Consider the following 8,324-nt stretch of genomic DNA (forward strand, 5'->3'; position numbering starts at 1 on the left):
GTTGTGATGGTGAAGGTTATTGAGATGGTGATTGTTGCTTTTGTGGTAATGATTGTGGAGATGGTGTTGAGGTGGTGGTGAAGGTTATTGACATAGTGATGGTAGTAACTTATTAAAGCCTTTGATATATACATTTTAATCATCACCTGTTGCCACCACCAGCTGATACCGCCTGCTGACATCACTAATTAATATGAAACAGGTAAATCATAAACGATTATATATTACAGTCATTGTGTCTTGCTGTTTATTGAATGAGGTTAAACGTAGCTTCATTCTGCACCAAATTTAATTCCTGTCATTAACTAACAATAAACCTGACAACGAAATCGCCAAAAAATTAATTAGATACACTCGATTTTGTTGCACATTCGTTAATAATAAACGTGAAATTTTTTAATAACAATTGTTGCAAAAGAGTGAGTCATAAATGTTTAATATTGCCAATTGAGTGAATTATGTCATCACAGGTACCACCCCCACCTGTCCCACCTAGCTGTGACTCTTCTTCTACCTGTCATTTCTCTCTAAGTTGTGATTAATGATAAACGAGGAGAATGCGTTATTATTCAAACGTCAGCTTAAGCTTATTTACTCCTTGGTTAATATTACTACGTTGACTAAAAGCTTACACTATCAGGTGATGCTGTATGCTGTCAGCTTGAGCCTATATACTCGCTGGTGAATGCTACTAAGCTGTCGGGTACACCATTCTCTCCTTCCCTAAAAGTTGTGATGTAACTATTTGCTACACGATGGTAAGGTTAGGTCAGGTCAGGTTAGGTTAGGTCAGGTCAGGTTAGGTTAGGTCAGGTCAGGTTAGGTCAGGCCTTGGCTTTCGGCCCATTTGTCTTTACCATCAAAACTCTTAATAATTTTTCTTTCCTCTCATTTCTGTTATCATCTGTACAGTGATGATCTTCCTGGTCAGTCAGGGGGAAGTGTTTTATATCAACAAGGACCTTTGGAGGTGAGGAGAAGGAGGAATGGGGGCGAATGGGGAGAAGAAGAGGAGGAGGGGCAGGGGAAGAGGAGGAGGAGGAGGGGTCATGGGAAGAGGAGGAGGAAGAGGGGGCATGGGTGTAGAGGAGGTGTTGATGATATAATTAGACACTCACGACTACATTACCATAAGGAACAACACTACACAGACGGGTCGTTAAGTCCATTGTTTACATAACTTTCCTCCATCACAACACAGACACATTAATTCTCGTTAACACTCCAGCCATCACCTTAACTTCGTCTCTTTTTAACAAGCTTCAAGAGAAAGTTTTTCCTTCCGGGTGTTTTGTTGACATACAATATGACCTCATAGTAGTTTGGCCTACACGAGTTTTAATTCGTTTGTTGTTTATGTTGTCTGCACTTGTTTATACAGAGGCTGACACATCGCTTTGTTTATACCGTAATAAATGCAGTGTCTCTCGCTGTTTTTACCATTACATGTTTATTTTCACCATAAATCGTCTCTCATTGGTCAGGGATACTAACCAATCAAGCGTTCGTTAGTGCCGACCTGTTGTATGTGTAGGAACCAAACAGAGACTAATTTATGTTGATGGGTGAGACGCGGCAGATGTTGTTGTGTACCGTGGGAGTCTCGTGTACTGCTGCTGGTCTCGTGTGCTGCTGCTGGTCTCGTGTACTGCTGCTGGTCTCGTGTACTGCTGTTGGTCTCGTGTACTGCTGCTGGTCTCGTGTACTCTGCTGGGTCTCGTGTGCTGCTGCTGGTCTCGTGTACTGCTGCTGGTCTCGTGTACTGCTGTTGGTCTCGTGTACTGCTGTTGGTCTTGCGTTACGTTGTGAGTTGTGTCCGGGAACGACAAACCAGAGTGACAGACACACACACACCAGAGGCCCGAGTACCGAGCCTCTCCTACCCGCCTTCATAATCGTCCCACTGTATCCCCCTGCCGTCACCCTCAGTCTTATAGTGACTGAATCTAACTCAATCCGACTGGAATATTAAATGTTAATTACCCTCGGGAAACATAAGTCGCCAGAACACATTAGGGCATTAAGCAAGGAGCCTTTCACCTTCCACCTCAGGATATTACTGTGATAAATAGAGTTGGTTCAATATCTGTATCTAAGAACTGACTTGTGTTATGTTGTTATTTTTGTGTTCTTGTTCTCTGTTATTACTGTGTCTTGTTCACGTGTTATCACCTGCGAGAATACAGTGGTCAGGGCAGGGGGGCGAGTCAGATGTTACCTGGATATTAATTACCAAACTTTTCAGGTGTAAGAAAGTTTTACCTGAACTTTGAAGATAATTATTACGCTATTATTGTTCTCTCTTTCATCTGCTCCTTTCCATCGTGTGTGTGTGTGTGTGTGTGTGTGTGTGTGTGTACTAGCGTGCGCCAGGTAGTGTAGCTGTACCCTCGTGGCAGATATATAAACCAATACTGTAAACACACACACACACACACACACACACACACACACACACACATAACATAGATTACCAACAGAGTCAACAATTACCTGCAGTAGTTTCCTCGCTTCAGTGTATAATGTTGTAGTGTATCTCACATTAACACTTCCTGGCGACATTGATGGTGTAGTAATGTGTTAAGTTGTCTCGACACTTGCAACACCTACAGTAAAGTAACTTGGCAACACTTAACAAATGAGGCTCAGCTAGACGACACACACACACACACACACACACACATTACTGTACAATAAACAGTTCATTAATGTCATGATCCTCAAGGCAAATTACCCCATCAAGGTATTTTGGTGTTTACAGGAACCATTACGTGTTCCCACTACAGTTTCCACCATTAATATTATAATACCAAGACCAGAGTGTCGAGTGTCACCATAATGTGTAATCGTCAATTTGATTTGTCTTAAGATATAGTGAGGGTGATGTGTCTTGCCTTCCATGTATAGTGATGGTGTATATCTGGCCTCAAACTCACTATAACAAGTAACTATTCTATGTCACTATAACACAACCTTATTCCATACTAAAACAAGTTATTATCCTGTAACAATAAAAGAGTTGCTTCAGTAACTTGTAGTTTGTCCAGATGAAGAGTAATTCTGATAAGAGTTTGTACATTCGTGAGACAAGGTGAGAATTATTATATATTTCATGTAAGAATTCTCAGTCGACGAGATGCGATACAGATGAGGTGTTATTGCGGTGACAGGGTGAGAAATACCTCAGTGTAGGTGAGGTGAGAAATGTTGTCTCGTTATGAGGGAAAGGAAAGAGGTGAGGGGAGAAGAAAGAAGGTATATTAGAGAAGAAAGGAGAGGATGGGAAGAGAATTAATGAAGAGGAATTAGGTAGAGATGAGAGGGAGAGATGGAGAAAGAGAGAGGAGGAGGAGGATGGGGAAGAGGAATAGCAGTTTGAGGTTTGTCTCATAAGGTGTTGTACTGTTAAAGAACTCTCTCTCTCTCTCTCTCTCTCTCTCTCTCTCTCGCTCAGTCAAGAGCAGACAGAGGTGTACAATGCTCACTCTCTGCCTACACACAGTCACCAAGACCCTGCCCCCCTCACACAAACAGTCATCTCCCATACACATACAGACAGTCACCAAGACATTAACCAGATTCACTATATTCATAAGGTCAAATATTAAAAGATTAAGGTCACCACTTCAGGTCACCACTTAAGGTCACCACTTCAGGTCACCAGCAGGCCTCGGGTGCAGTTTAGTTACATATTACTCCAGTCTACACAACAACTCTCACGAACAAAACAAAAACACAATATTGCCAAACTTTTTTTTAAACAATATTTTGGCGGAGTATTTGTCGCTGTCAACATAAATAACAAATATTGTCTCTTGTTGAAGTGTTTTTGTCATCTGTCACTTGGGGAAAATACGAGTTAATAACATGGCCGACAAGACTGGCTATGTCGTGTTGTGTTAGATTTATGGCTTCATTTTCTCTCTAAAAACCGAAATGATTCACAAATATTCGGAACTGTGTGACGTCATCCCCACCTGGTTTACTGATATGTGACATCACCATCATTTGGCTCAATGATGTGTGACGTCACCGCAGTAGTAGTACAGTCAGTCAGTCAGGGGTATGAGGCACACTTAAAATACGTCAACAAGTGAAGGAAATAGGTTATGGAACCGTGAGATTAGTTCCACCAATGTGTGTCACCAAGTTAATGTTTAGTGTGTTAATGTTGACGCTTGTTGGTGAAACTCCTCCCCTAAACATTAACATTTAGTTACATAATGTGTGACAGTTGTACCAGTTAAGCCTCTGCTAGTTACCAGTACTTGCAGGTGAAGGTGTGACAGGTGGCCTTAGTTTAGCGACTCGTGTGTGGTGTTTAGTGCTGCAGGAAGTCACCCAACTTCTGCTCTCTGAGTCACCTGGTCTTCTGAGGCCGATGTAATAAACGTTTATTATAGTTTATGATAGAAGGAACGCCACAGTCCCTCCCTCCCTCCCTCCTTCCTCCCTCCTTCCTTCCCTCCTTCCTCCCTCCCTCCCTCACATAGAGTGCTGGGTTACTGGCGTTTGAGGCGTCTCGTTATCCATAATTCCAGGAGTTATCATCCAGTTACAACATTAAATTCTCGTCTCCTTAATACTTTAATTCAGTGTAAAATGTGTCTTACACTTTCATGGGGAAGTTACGGCCTCTTTACGTAGGATGAAGGATGATTTAAGACTTTCATATGCAGACGTTATGACTTACAGCTAGAGTATTTAAAGACGTGTGTGTGTGTGTGTGTGTGTGTGTGTGTGTTGGAGTGTTTAGGGATGTTTAGCCACGTCTTTGGTTCACTAATATACACACTACCATATACCACGACTACGACACACAACTACCACCACCACCACCACCAGAGAGAGAGAGAGAGAGGGGTAAACTAATGCGGCTCCTGAGAGGTTCCCCGTGTTCCCTCGCTAGATGGACGGCGGACAACTTATATTTCCTCTTTGTATTTTAGTGTGAGAAAGATGGCGACAGCGACTTATAAACTAGATCCTTGAAGGACCTTTGTGGTACTGTGTTAAAGTAGGACTCCCAGAACCATCTAACAGGAACAGTGTACACAGTCCCTTGTAAACACGGGCCAAGTGTACAAGAAGCCATAGGAATAAAATTACTTGAATTCTCCAAGTCTTTGATATATTGTGAAGCGGCCAGGCAAAAATTGGATTATTTATACAGCTTTGGTAGTGGTGCCTGCTGGTGAGGCTTCTTCTCGGTCACTAGGCTCTGCTGATGACTGGTGAGGCTTCTTCTCGGTCACTAGGCTCTGCTGATGACTGGTGAGGCTTCTTCTCGGTCACTAGGCTCTGCTGGTGACTGGTGAGACTTCTTTACGGTCACTAGGCTCTGCTGGTGACTGGTGAGACTTCTTTACGGTCACTAGGCTCTGCTGGTGACTGGTGAGACTTCTTTACGGTCACCAGGTACTACCAGAAGTGCGGGTGTCAAGGTGTAGTGGGAGACGGGACGGGTGGACGGTGGCTGCCAAAAGTGTGGGTGTGAAGGTCTGGCAGAGTTTCAACCAGTAACATTCTTCCTCTGGACAGTCGGACGCGGTGATATGACTTACCGCCGCCGCCTCTCCCTTCATCACAACTTCTTCAGGTTTCTCCACAGAGGTTTTGGCTGCTAAGATAATATTCTCCTTTTATCTTATACAACAACTTCCAGCCTAAGATATTCATGTATATATCGTCATTGTTGTGTTGGTGTTGTTGTTGTGTTTGTTGTTGTTGTTGTGTTGTTGTTGTGTTGTGGTTTATGTTGTTGTTGAGAACTTTAGATAAATGTTTGAACTTTCTCATCTTGTTTTCTTGTTCTGGAAATAGAACATTGACCGTAGAACGAGTGAATGATGAAACAATACATGTGTGTGGTGGGGGGTGCATTACACACACACACACACAGACACACACACACACACACACACACACACACACACAGTAAATTGGTCAAACGTTCAGGTTATAATGAATTCATTTTGAAATATCATTAGTCAATTGCTGTGAAAGATAATTAATGAATAATCAACATAATAAAATATGTTGTGTTTTGTCTCACTCAAAGTTCTAGGGAAGGGATAAAAATCATGTTATTAATGAACAGAAAATGTCACCACGTAATTATTTTCCAAAATATATTGCTGAAAAATAATTATGTATAATATATAAAACTATGTATCGTGTGAATGTAGAGCAAATATGTGTTAAGGTATACATGTGTCTGTATATCATAAATAAATATGTATTAAATGTTATCACCCCAAAAGAGAATAGCCCTCCCTATCTCCCCCACCAGCCCTCCCAACCCCTTACCAGTCCTCCCAACGTCTCTCACCTACCCCCTACCCCTCAACAGCCCTTGGGACAGACGTAAAGAGATCTCCTCCCCCCCCTCCCCCCAGTAGGCTGGTGTCTCACTGAAGTTTATTGAACAACTTTCATGACACCTACGATGCATGTGTGTGTGTGTGTGTGTGTGTGTGTGTGTGTGTGTGTGTGTGTGGTGTGTGAGCGGGTGTGTGACCGTGTGTGTGCGTAAGTAAAAAATACACCTACACTCACACGTTGCCCGTCTTGGCTGGACACAAAAACAAGACTAGGATTATTGTGAGGACGGCCCGTGAGGAATGTTGGCTTGTCTTATTTCAGGTCTTATCTTGTGTGTGTGTGTGTGTGTGTGTGTGTGTGTGTGTGTGTGTGTGTGTGTGTTGTCAGGTTGAGCTAGCTTCAACTATTACCTAAGACACATATACAAAAAATATAATATTCTCTGCAGCAAGCTGTTGAATATATATTGCAGGTGCTGACATTCTTAGACTCGCAAGATAGTTGGTGGAAGTTTGGCCTCAGGTTGTGTGTCTGTAGGAGGCGGCGACGGGGGCCTAGTGAGGATCTCTGCCAGAATAATAATTTTTGTACCGAGAGAACTTATCCACATGCTGATTACTGAGATAGTGAGGAGAAGGAGAGAACTTGTCTCTACGGAGGAGTTCGGTGCTGTCCGTGTGTCAGAGTCAGAGGGGTTATATATCTCTCTTGCCTGAGGGGGAGACTTCATCCTCGAGAGACTGATATACTTTTTATCTCTTGCGTGTAGGTCAGGGTGTAGGTCAGGGTGTAGGTCAGGGTGTAGGTCAGGGTGTAGGTCAGGGTGTAGGTCAGGGCAGGGCAGGATGACAGGGCGTGACAGTGATAATGACAGTGACGGCGACAGTGATAATGACAGTGACAGTGACGGCGACAGTGATAGTGACAGCTGCTGTTGAACTTAGTTAATAAGGGGAAAGTCTCTGTGAGGTAATTTTTAAGCTGAACCTCATCACAAAATTAAAATTAAATGATATTTTTTCTCCATACATTAGTGTGTTGAATATTCATGTCATTAGTTGTAATAAAAACCAGATAATTCTTTAATCTTGACTGAAAAATAATAAACTGTTTATTTTTTATGTTTCTTCTCTATCTTTCCTTCTTTCTCTCCGTTTATCTGTCTACATCTCCCTCTCCCCCCTGTCCACTCTCTCTCCTGTCCCCTCTATCTCTCTTCTCTTTCTCTCCTCCCCCTACGGCTGCCATCACCTACTCTCCCTGCTGCCCGTTCTCCCTGAGATCTATCCATCTCACTCTCCCTCCCCCTCCCAGCTTTATACATTTTACATATGGTATCCCTGCACGTATCCATAATCATTTTGTATTGTGTTCACCAAAGGATTCATTCCTCTTGTCTCGCTTAGTGAACATTACAAACTACTTTCTACATCTCTGTCGTTTTTTCCATTCAATTTTAATATTAATTTTCCTTTTATTATCTTTGTTATTGTTTTGCTTTGCTCTCACTGTGGGTCGAGGTGGCCAGCATCAAACCCGTCCTTTACTCGCTGTCAGTCGTTCTCTGTGACAGCTGTGACAGATGTGTTCAGCTGTAGTGTCCCCCTTCCAGACTGCGGCCCCGAGTCATCCATCTGGTTTATACCTATTGCTTCACCGAGCCTCTGTCAGCACACGTGTCTACTACCGTTGTCTCTCTTCATTTTCATTCATTCCTAAAACTCCTCGTATACATTAGGTCTCTGTCACTGCCATCCTTCCTGGCCCTCAGCTGCATGGCGCCTCTGAGTAGCAACAGTTTCACAGGCTATTTCCTCGACTCAGAATACCACAAGAAATTCCCTGGCCACTAATTGAGTCACTAAATTAATTACATCTCATGAAGTTTGGTCATTATTTTCCGTTAGCTGACAGGAAGGAAAATTGTATATCGTATTGTTAACGCATATGCAAATTACCCAAGAGGAATTCGGCAGTGCATTAAAGTGACGTAACTATCA

This window comes from Homarus americanus, unplaced genomic scaffold (genome assembly GCF_018991925.1).
Source record: "Homarus americanus isolate GMGI-L3 unplaced genomic scaffold, GMGI_Hamer_2.0 scaffold43075, whole genome shotgun sequence".
Lineage (NCBI taxonomy): Eukaryota > Metazoa > Arthropoda > Malacostraca > Decapoda > Nephropidae > Homarus > Homarus americanus.